Here is a 10,669-nt window from a genome sequence, read left to right as displayed (position 1 = left end):
GGACTGATAAGCAGAGTGAAGAGTGGATAGTCTTCAGTGAACATCTGGGGTCTTTCAGTAGAGACCCCAAAAGTCATGCCTTATGACAGTGCATCAGTCTGGGTCCGATCCGAAGATAGAAGCCACACTGTCGGTTAAACAGGGGCATTTTGATATAGAGGATTATTGACTCTGATGAAAAGCAATGGATGATATGACAGTTCTGCATGTGACTCTAGGGCCAGGAAAGTGCTTAAGAAAGGATAAAACTGGAAAGGGTTTAGACGTCATTGGAGAAGGTATAGTTCAGTATATATTGTATAGCAAAGAAGTTTGCTGGTTTGCCTAGGCTCGAGCTGCTCTGAAGTCCCTTACCCATCAGGAAGCAACCCTCTGGAGTGCAGGCAAAACACTGGGGACTAGTAACAGGTAGTATGAGCATGCAGAGAGAGTCATAGCTTGGTGTGAATTCTCTGGACCACAGATGAGCCACAGAGGGGCCTGGAGAAGGAGCAGAGGCTCAGTAGACAACCTCTAGCTCACAAGCAAGCTGGGTGGGGAGTTGCAGAGGGCGCAGAGACTCAACGGGAAACCTCTAGGCTGCAGACAAGCTATGGCCGAGGTAGTAAAAAGGGACCTGGAATGCCAGTGTAGGCAGGAGACTTTGGAGTGATGATTTGGGCCGAAGATCTTCAGGGCACTAGTTTCTTTGTTGAGAGGATTGCAAATTCCTTAGATAGATGGAAAAAAAATTAATGAAACTTATGCCAGACAAAGTGATCATGGGAAAATAATAATCCAGACCAATACTCCGCCATTAGTCATCAGGGACTTGCAAATTAAAACCATAATGAGATTCCACTGTATATCCAGGAGAATGCCTAGAATAAAAAGACCGACGGTACCAACTGTGATGTGAAACAATTGTCGTACATTGCTAGTGTGAATCTAAGGTGATACATTTACTTTGGATAACTATTACGTAATTATATGCTTACTGTATAAACCAGTAATTCCAATACTGTGAAATAAGGAAAAGAGCATATGTCCACAAGAGGACTTGTACAGCAGTGTTCCTTGCAGCTTTATTCATAATGAGCCTAAACTTGAAACAAGGCAAACGTCCATCAACATTTGGTGAATGGGACAAGAAATTGTGGTATAGCCACACAATGGAATGATGCTCAGCAATAAACAGAAACAATCTGCTGATTTAATCAGGATCAATGAATCTCAGAAACATTATGCTCTGTGAAGGAAGCCAGACACAAAGAAATACATATTATGTGATTCCATTTTAGAAACTCTAGAAAAGACAGATTTAACATGTAGTTACAGAAAGCAGCTCAGGGGGCCGAGATGATGTGGTGCATGGGAAACTGACTTCAAAAGGGTGCAAAGGAACATTCTGGCATTAGGGAATCATTCATTATCTTGATTGGGGTAGTGGTTCCATGCATGTACACATTGCTCCAAACTCATCAAACCATACACTTAATATGAGCGCAACACATTGAATGTAAATCATATCTGAATATAATTGATTAAAAAAAATGAGAGGCAGTGGAGCAATGAGGTTTCATAAAACATAAAGCAGGGTAGCTTTGGGGATTAAGTGACTTGAGCTAATGGCCAATCTTTAGAACCGTGTCATCTAGTCCATCAGCTCTAGATTTATTGGTCCTTGCACTGCTCTGATCAAAGTTCACATTCCTGGCAGAGAAGGTCTAAAGGGACCAGCTTAGGTCAGGTGCCTGCCCTTGGACCTGGAAAAGCTGGACCATTCTGACAGACCTTCCCATCCAGACTGAACTAAGTGTGGCAGGAGTGGTCCCCCAAAGGAAAAATGGAGGTGCTGTTAACCAGAAGATGGGGCAATGATGCCTGAAAAACAAACAATCAAGTAAATGCACTCTTCCCCTGGGAATTTCCAGGGGTGACCTGGGAGGAGGGTGATCTACGCTTATTCATTTCATTCACTCAAGCGTAATTTTGAGTATGGACTATTTGCAGACGCTGTTACTGACTGGAGACACATATACATTTGAGATGTCTCCAAAAAGAAAGAGTTCATATTCATGTAAGCAAGAGAAACCTGGTAAGAGAGGATCATCTGGCGTGGGTATGGAGCACAAGGCTTTTTTGGAAGGGTGGTGGTGGTGGGAGGTGATAGAATCCACCTGAATATAAACTGTCCAGCAGTTTGAGGTTTGTGTCCTTGCGTTGTTCGGAAGCCTGGAAATTCTTAGGTAGGGAAGAAGAAAGTGGACAGTTGGAGAAGCAGATTGCAGAATTCACCTCTTGGCCAACCCACAAATGGAGAAAAACCTTTTCATCATTCTTTCTGTGATTTGTCTCCCGGGGCCTCCTTGGCTAGTCGGCAGAGGGAGCCCTTCCCCAAGAAATCTCCGCGCGAGGCCTGGCCCAGGGCCGGGGAAGATTCTCTTGCGGGTCCCAGGAGTTCTCTTTGCCCCGCCTCTGAAAAGCAGGCTCCCTCACTACCCCCCCCCCCCCCCCCCCCCCCCCCCCCCGCTCCCCGGCCCCCCCCCCCCCCCCCCCCCCCCGCCCCCACCCGCCCCGCGAGTTCCTCGCTCCACCTCCCCAACCACTTTGTTGCCGCATCGCACACTTTGGCACGCCTAGGTCACCCACCCCTTCTCCGTCCCACATTTGCGCTCCTTCTCTGGCACCACTGGGGACGTGCCGTCCATCCAGCGGGCCGCCCGGCGCTGTCCCCAGTACCCCAAGTCCTTAGAGAGGGTCTAGAACACCTCCCAGGGACTTTGGCGCGGGGGCGCTCACTAAAGGCAGACGGGCACTCTCTCTCCTACCCCCTTGGTTCATTTCTTGCGGTGACCCCACGGTCTGCCAACTTCGCGACCGGACTATTTGCTGGGGTTACTCCTGGGCGGTGGAAGCCGCTCCGGGCAGCGGCGACCCGCGATCGGGACTCAGGAGCCGGGCCGGTAGGATCCTGCCGGGGGCACTAGGGAGTGCGCGGCGCCAAGCGACACCCCCCTGCGGTCACTGCCCCGGCGGCAGCAGCTGCAGCAGCGGCAACTGCTCGCATCCCAGTCCCGGCTCGGGTTACTCCCCTCCTCCTCCAGCATCTCGGGCCAGACCGGGAAAACCTTGTTCAAGTTTGCGGCGAGTACTTTCCCCGTGCGCAAAACTAGGGGTCTGGAAACGCGCCGAGACCGACCTCCTTTCCCGCGTGTCCACTTTGGAGCCTGAACGGAGACCCCCAGGTATCGCTCTTTTCTGGGACGCTACTTTGGAGGCTAACTGCGCTGTTGGAACAAATTTTGCTTCTGGGCTGGCTGGCGTGGGGGTGAAAACCGGTCAGAAAGGGTTGTGCTGCAAATCTCAGGATCCCGGGACCTGGGTAAGAGTGGGGCAAACTCCGTTCGGCAGCCGTTGGACCTTGGCCGGACGCTGGCTGGTTTGTTTTGGGTTGGGAGACGCGGGGGCAGCATGAGGTGGGGCGGGACGGGCTCAGGCTTGGGTTGTTTACGTTGTCTCAAGGGTTTATTGTCACTGTTCACATTTGGTCTTGTTATATGGGACCCAATGGGAACTTCCTGGAGTGTTTTTCCTGGAGAGACACCTCCCTTACGCGTTTTATTTTGCGTAATTTCGGCCCTTGCATTGCCTTGTCTGTGTTTGTTCTCTGTTGACGGGTGTCAAAGCTGGATGTAGGGAGGTTTGGGGAGTTGAATCAGACTGAGAATGAAAAAGCGGTTTCAGCAGGACCCTTTCTTCCAGACTAGCTTTACTTCTCTGGGATCTTGACTTGTTTTCCAAACTTTTCTTTTTCCAGTACTTGATACTCACATTGTGCACAGACTTGGGATGCTGCCTCTTCCTGTGTTCTCAGCGTCCTTTCGGGGTTTCAGAATCACAGCCTGGTGATTTAGATCAGATGGGGTCTCTTCCTGGTTGCACTGCCAGGCTCCTCAGGGAATGTTGGGAGGGGCCATTCTTCAAGACATGGAAAGATCCATCTTGTGTTAGTCCTTTAAATAACTTTGATCTAGGGCTTTTAGCCCTGGCTTAAGAGAAACCTTTTGTCTTCATATTTCTTTCTGGAATTAAGGATGGTACCCCTGAGTACATGAAGTGTCGTGATTTATTTGATGTTTCTTTAGATAATATCCTCATAGGAGGACCCAAATTCTTAGGAGAAAGTTTAAGTTTGGGGTTTTATTAGCCAACAAGTTCTTAGGCAGTGAAATCCATGCTGTTCCTAGGCAGAGGAGAATGACATTCCTTGCTGATTCTTCTTGCCTTTCTCCTTTATATCCTGGGTCTCACTTTGTATATGGTCTTCTCAACTAAAGATGATCCTTCATTCCTTAGGGATGAAGATTAGAATCCAGTCTTTTTATACCGAAGTGCCATCTTCCTGACATGACTGCTCCAAAGGGTCAGCTTACAGAGTATTTTTTGTTTTGCAGCTCTGAGATCAAAGAGTTTTGCAGAGGGTGAGCTCTGGGACCAGGCAACCTGAGGTCAACTCTCAACCCTGCCACTTTCCAGTTGTGTGGTTTGGGGCAAGTCACTTGATCTCTCTCTGCAGCTATAAAATCTGAATGATAATAATAATCCTTCTTATTGTTAGAATTGTGAAAAGGATTCAATGAGTCAATGCCCGTGGACTGCTAAGCCTGGCAGGTAATTAGCTATTGCTATGATGAGGATATAGCTAATTATTAACCATTGTATCACCACCATGTTATAGCTAAGTGTTAGCTGTTATTTGTGTTGGGATGAGCTTTGGAGGCTGTGCTCATGTGGGCCCCAGTCCCACCTAGGACTAGATGTGTTGCCAGATTGATCTCACACACCATCTTTATATTGCTTTCTGCTAGGACCCTTCCAGAGGAAAGAAAGGTGCATGTGGCAGGACTGGGATTTTACAGGAGGGGTGATGGTTGGGTGCCAAAGGGTGTTGGGACAGGTTGGCAGGTGGGAAATCTACACTCACTTTACACCCTGCATACCGCCTTAGAAACACCGCATATTAATATACGTCCTTTAACCTATTTCTTAGAGGTCCATCATTCATTCGTTCAATAAATATTTATTAAGCATCTATGGCATTTCAAGCTCTGGTCTAGGTTCCATATTATTTCAGTTCGTTGGCTTCATTTTTAAAATGCAGGAGTGTTTGCCTTATGTCCCCCCTTCCTCTGCCCACTCCAAGCATTTGAGGGCATCACATGACGCTAGCTCTCCATGAACTAAATCCCAAATACTTTTTAGCTATAATGATTTCAAGATCTGTTAAAATGAGGAGGACATACCACTGAGGAATTGAACAAAATATTCAGTATAACCTCCAGCATGTTACTTCTCCCATCAGCTTCATCATATGTAAATTTGTGGGGAGGGAGGTGGGGAAAGAGCTGGATAATCTCCAGGGTTCCTTCTGTCTCTACAATCCTTAGATTAGCTGCTTTTCTTCATCAATCGTTGCTTTTGAACTTTTTTTTTTTTTAAACATTTGTCTTAGGTACATAAATTCTGCCACTTCCATTATTGCATGTTAATCAAATGAGTAATGGCACTGATAATTAGTAAAAAAGGAAAAGTATTTAGCTCTGTTTATATTTCATTATTTTCCGCTAAATTAAACTGTGAGAAATTGACAAAATTTGACCATTTTTGACCTACATAAAATGGCAATTTCATACAGCTCAACCTAATATAAATCCTGGCCCCCTCCACTTTGATTCAGATACAGGAAGTCTTGGGGGATATGGGAAAGTGTGCAGTTTGGCAAGTTCCCTATTGCAAACCCAAGTCACATGCTCACGTAGCAGCAGTGAATTTACCTTCCTTGTGATTGTTTGGTCTAACAGCATCTTTCTAAAATACAAATCTGATCATGTCTTTACCTTGTTTAAACATCTTTGGCAGCTCTCCAGATTGCAAGCATCATTGTCACGGGGTGCTTATTAAAAATGCAGAATTCAGGGCTTCACCCGAGATGCAAGGGCCAGACATCTGCATTGGAGCAGATCCCTAAATGAATCTGGTGGAGGTGACCTAAGATCACAATTGGACTAACAGCGTAAAGCCTAACCTCTTTAATGTGATGCACAAGACCAGCCTAGCACATCTTCTCTGGGTTGTTTCTTCTGCTCTCCTCTTCCTCTGGCCTCCAGCCCCGCTAACCTTGATCTGGTTTCTCTTCCTAAAAGCATGCATTGCCTGTCTTTACTTCCTCTGTGTATGCTGTTTTCTCTGCCAGAGATATCTTTGCTCCTCTTTTCAGTCCAGTCAACTTAATACCCATTTATCCTCCAAGGTACGTTCAAGTAAGACCCACCCTCTGAAACTTTTCCTAATTCTCTCTGATAAACTTAGTGATATCTCTTGTGATTGCTAGTCTACTTTGCAGATGACTTTAATATGGCATCTATTATATTATGTTAGCTGTATTTGTGATCTGGATGTTTGTGCAACTGATTGGTGAATTTACCATTCCTTATTTTAAACCTTTATCCGCATGACTGGCACATCATAGTTACATGATAAATGTCTAAAGAATGTGGGGGAAGATGGAATGAATGAATGCTAGTTGACTTTCCTTAGCACACGAAGTGTTTGGGATGGTCCCTATGTGTGCACTCAGGGCAGTGGAGAAGCCAGTCAAGAATTTATAGTTTGGCTAGACACTGTGTACAAAGTTAGTAACCTGGAGAGCTAAATGGGCAAGATAGAATATCCTAAGACTTATGAAACACCATGTGCCACCAAATTAATGTTACATGTTCAACATTATGGCAGCACCATGATCCAAGAGCTGATTTTATTATACCTTTGTGATGGTTCTGGTTGTGCATGACAGTGTCGGGGCACCGGGAGGGAAGCGCCAACGTTAATAAAAATAAAGAACTTTTGCCCTGTGCTTGTCAATTTATACATACCGTTATATTTGTTTTTATATTTGATCGTAAACATGGTGACTAGCTTAGTACTGTTTTTCCTACTTTAGTACAGGATGCACTCTTAAAAACAGGTCCAAATATTGATGGTGCAAAAGCCTACATTTTATAAGGGATGCTGGCCCTATGAGCTATGTATATTACGAAATACCTCATTATATCTAGCCATTTATACACTGCATTCAGTGTTCACTCCTTTCTTTAATTTTTCTTTCTTTGAAATTTCTGTAATTTTGGTGATTTCCTTCTCATTTGAACAACAGTTGATCTGCTTAAGTTCAATAAATGTCTTGATTCAGATTAAAGATTTGCCATTTTTGGCATGTCTAATAACCTGCTTTTTTGTCTAACTTACATTAAGTTTTATGAGACCCAAAACTTCTCTTTATTACTTGAAGTTTTTAGTTGTTTCGTTTCCCACTCATTTTTGTGATAATAGAAACAGGCAATAACATTTGAATGAGTGAACAAACATCACTGGATAACAACAAAGATGGTCATGTTGCAAAATTGAACTTTTAGCTCACGGACAACTTCACTATAAAATAAACCACGGAAAGTATTCATTCATAGGCTGATGCATGACAGTTCCAGTGACATAGGGCAGGAAGGTAGCAACATCAGCACGTGGAGTACAAACATCCAGATTGTTTGGACTTCAGATATAGCAATATTAAGAACTGCCCATGCTCTCCATTTCTCAAGGATGTATACCCAGTATTCTGTATTCAAAATTAGCTTAATTTTAAGAGTGAGCTAAAAATCACTGGATGTTGTTGATGTGTCTTCTTTTTCAGTTCTATTTCCAAAGTGAACTTTTTCAACCTGAGTTTAAGCTTGCGACTGGGTCTACTTCTGTAAGTCTTTTAGCTGGTCCCTTGATCTCTTCATTCATTCAATCTGAATTTCCCAACATTTTGTATTTATCTCTAGTCTCTCCTTTCTTCACAATTTAAGATGATTTTTCACGGTGGTTGTTCTAACTCTTCTAAAAACCATTATTCATTAATAACACTTGATGAGAGGATTTCTCATACGATGGGGAAAAAATAAGTACAAACCAGTGTTGTTTTACTTTATACAACTTTATTTGCAAAACTCTGGGTCGTCATGTGGATGTCATTTGATAATGCGTTCTCTGCCATTAGCTTGCCTGGAAAGTGTGAATGTGATCACATATCCTGCTTATGGAGCTTCATTTCTAGTGATTTCCTCTCTTGTTTCGTTTCTAGTGATTTATGCTCTTAGATAAAGAAACTATGTAAAGCATTTTAACCACCTCAATTGCCAACTCAGAGGGCAATAAATTGTACCCTTCTCCCCAACCTTTGAAGACAAAGAAAACACTATTTCAGCATGGGAAGCCTCATCTTGATAGGTACATGTGCAGGATATTAGCATCTGTTAAAAACATCTTATCTTTGAGAGCAAGGAGGCCCCATCCTACAGGGTGACTGAGTGCCTTGTCATGAACATCCTGGCCAATCTGGATGAGCTGCACAGATCTGGTTAGTTCTCAGACCTCGCCACAGGTGATCATCCCATGATGTACCTTTTAAATACCTTCTGGTAAAGAATCCTGTTTGTCTTCTTAAAAAAATTTTTTTTGATGGCAAATTGAAAACCAAAACACAAATATACTTTTTTCCTTTTGGAGTAAAATGGAAGTATAAAATTTTTGTTTGGGGCCCAGGGGATTAATTCTGCAATGAAAATGAAAAATTTAAAATATCTACCTCCATTGTGATCTTCAGAAGGGTAATTTATGTTTTTGGACAAGGAATTAATGACAAGATGTGACTTTGGTGTTCTTTAAAAGGGAAATGGGTTTGAGTTTATTTTTGGCCATCCGTTATTTATTAGGTGTATAGGGCATAGGGACAATTATTATGTGGAATTACCAAAATTCTTGTCTTAAAAAATAAAGATAAAAAAATACAACTGACTGGGTAAGGCTGGGTGTAGTAAGGGCCAGTGGGCGGTTCTGAGAGCTTCTTAGAGAATTCAATTGAGAGAGAGGGCTCGGTGTGCTCACCAAAGGTTTCCTGGCATGGTGAGGCCTCGAAGAGAGAAGATTTGGATTATGGCACATTTTAGGCAGGGAAATGAGCTCTGCAAACATGTGGCTGCAGGCATTTGCAAGACATCTTCAAGCAATAGTGGCTAAAGCATTCTACAGGAGTGGTGAGGTAACATTTGAGAATCATTTCATGGTAGCCACACAGGGGCTCTAGGATGAGATTTGGCCTGCTCCCACAGCACAAGGTACGAGAGGAGCCCCTCAGGTTACCATGTTACCATTTCATTATATAAGTCAGATGTGCTTTAGGGCATCCATTGGGTTTCACATAAAATTAGAGCCCCGTTCCACGAGAAGGTGTGAAATAAGGAAACGGTTAATTCAGTCAACATCTCTGGGGCTTCTTGGGGGTGGGGTGTGGGGTCAGGGGCCATGGTTTTTCTAGCACCATCTGGATCTGAATTCATAGTTTCCCTTAAGATCTTCAGTTTAGAGATTATCTTGTCCCATTGCTGTACTGTCTCTTTGGACTTGAAATTGTCCACTGACACACAGATATCACTTCTTCTTTCTTTCACTTTGTAAAATATCATCCAACGTGTAGCTCTGAGTGGCTGGCTTTTAAGGCTTGGGACTGTGGAGGAAGTTCACATCTTAAAACTTAAAGCTATTAAACCATTTATGTTATTAATTATTGTTATAATTATTATATATGACCTATGATCATTTCATATATATATATTTTTAAAGATTTTATTTATTTGACACAGAGAGAGAAAGCACAAGTAGGCAGAGAGGCACGCAGAGAGAGAGGGAGAAGCAGGCTCTCCACTGAGCAGGAAGCCAGATGTGGGGCTCGATCCCAGGACCCAGGGATCATGACCTGAGCCAAAGGCAGCCGCTTAACCAACTGAGCCACACAGGCGCCCCTCCTATATTTTTTAATGGTTATTATTTAATAATTAAATTATTTAAAATGAAAAATATGAAACCCATATGTTTTTTAAAAGCCATCTGTCCACACCACCCCTGGAGCTTTCTTCCTGTCCATCTTTTTCTAAAGGCTCCAGTCTCTGCTAGATTACTTCTGAGTCTTCCTGCAACTTTTTCTGCACCTCCCTCTTTGTTCTTGTTGCTGGCCCAACCCTCAAATTCCTTTTCCCTTTTGACCAGCAATTTTTTTTAAATTTCCAGACTCATTCTCCAATTTCCTTGGTGCCCTGATCATTCTGATCATTCTCACCTGTCTTCTCCTGGTGTTTCCCCCACACTGGGATCTGGTACCCATGGTATAAACTATCCCCCATCTCCTGTGCCTTTCTTGAACAGAGAGATGTGCACACTCAGGCCATGAGTGAGCCTAGCAAGGCTTGAGGACTCCATGCAGCCTGTTTTCAAACAGAGGCCTGAGAATCACCACAGATCCTGGCTCCCTTCTCACGATTTGGACTCAGTAGGTGTGTTGTGGGGCCCTGGGATGTGTATTTTTGACAAGGTATTCTGAAGCAGGTGGTCCATGGATGCACTGTAATCCTCTTTAGGGCTCTGTTGCTCCATTCAGAAGGCACAACTCTTTTTGCTTTTTCTTTCTTCTTCTTGTAAAATATTTTAGTGACTTGGTCAGAGGGGGTCAGGGAGAATAGCTAGTCTGTGAGAACCCGTGCCTCTCCCTCTCTGCTTGCAGGGACAATGGCTGTAACACAACGCTGTTCATGTG

At 43.8% G+C, this 10,669-nt stretch overlaps 1 protein-coding gene across 3 annotated transcripts in view; it reads left to right on the top strand.

Annotated features, from left to right (window-relative positions):
* Positions 1 to 2,607: 2,607 nt before the first annotated feature.
* The window catches only part of MEGF10 (multiple EGF like domains 10), a 162,665-nt gene continuing 154,603 nt past the window's right edge, over positions 2,608 to 10,669 (top strand). For all 3 annotated transcript variants that reach the window (XM_032425049.1, XM_032425050.1, XM_032425048.1), the window contains exon 1: positions 2,608 to 3,227. The gene's annotated coding sequence lies outside the window, so the exon portion shown is untranslated. The remainder of the gene's footprint in view (positions 3,228 to 10,669) is intronic.

Source organism: Phoca vitulina, unplaced genomic scaffold (genome assembly GCF_004348235.1).
Source record: "Phoca vitulina isolate PV1807 unplaced genomic scaffold, GSC_HSeal_1.0 scaffold32, whole genome shotgun sequence".
In the NCBI taxonomy this organism is placed as follows: domain Eukaryota; kingdom Metazoa; phylum Chordata; class Mammalia; order Carnivora; family Phocidae; genus Phoca; species Phoca vitulina.
This window is presented reverse-complemented; position numbering and strand designations above follow the sequence as displayed.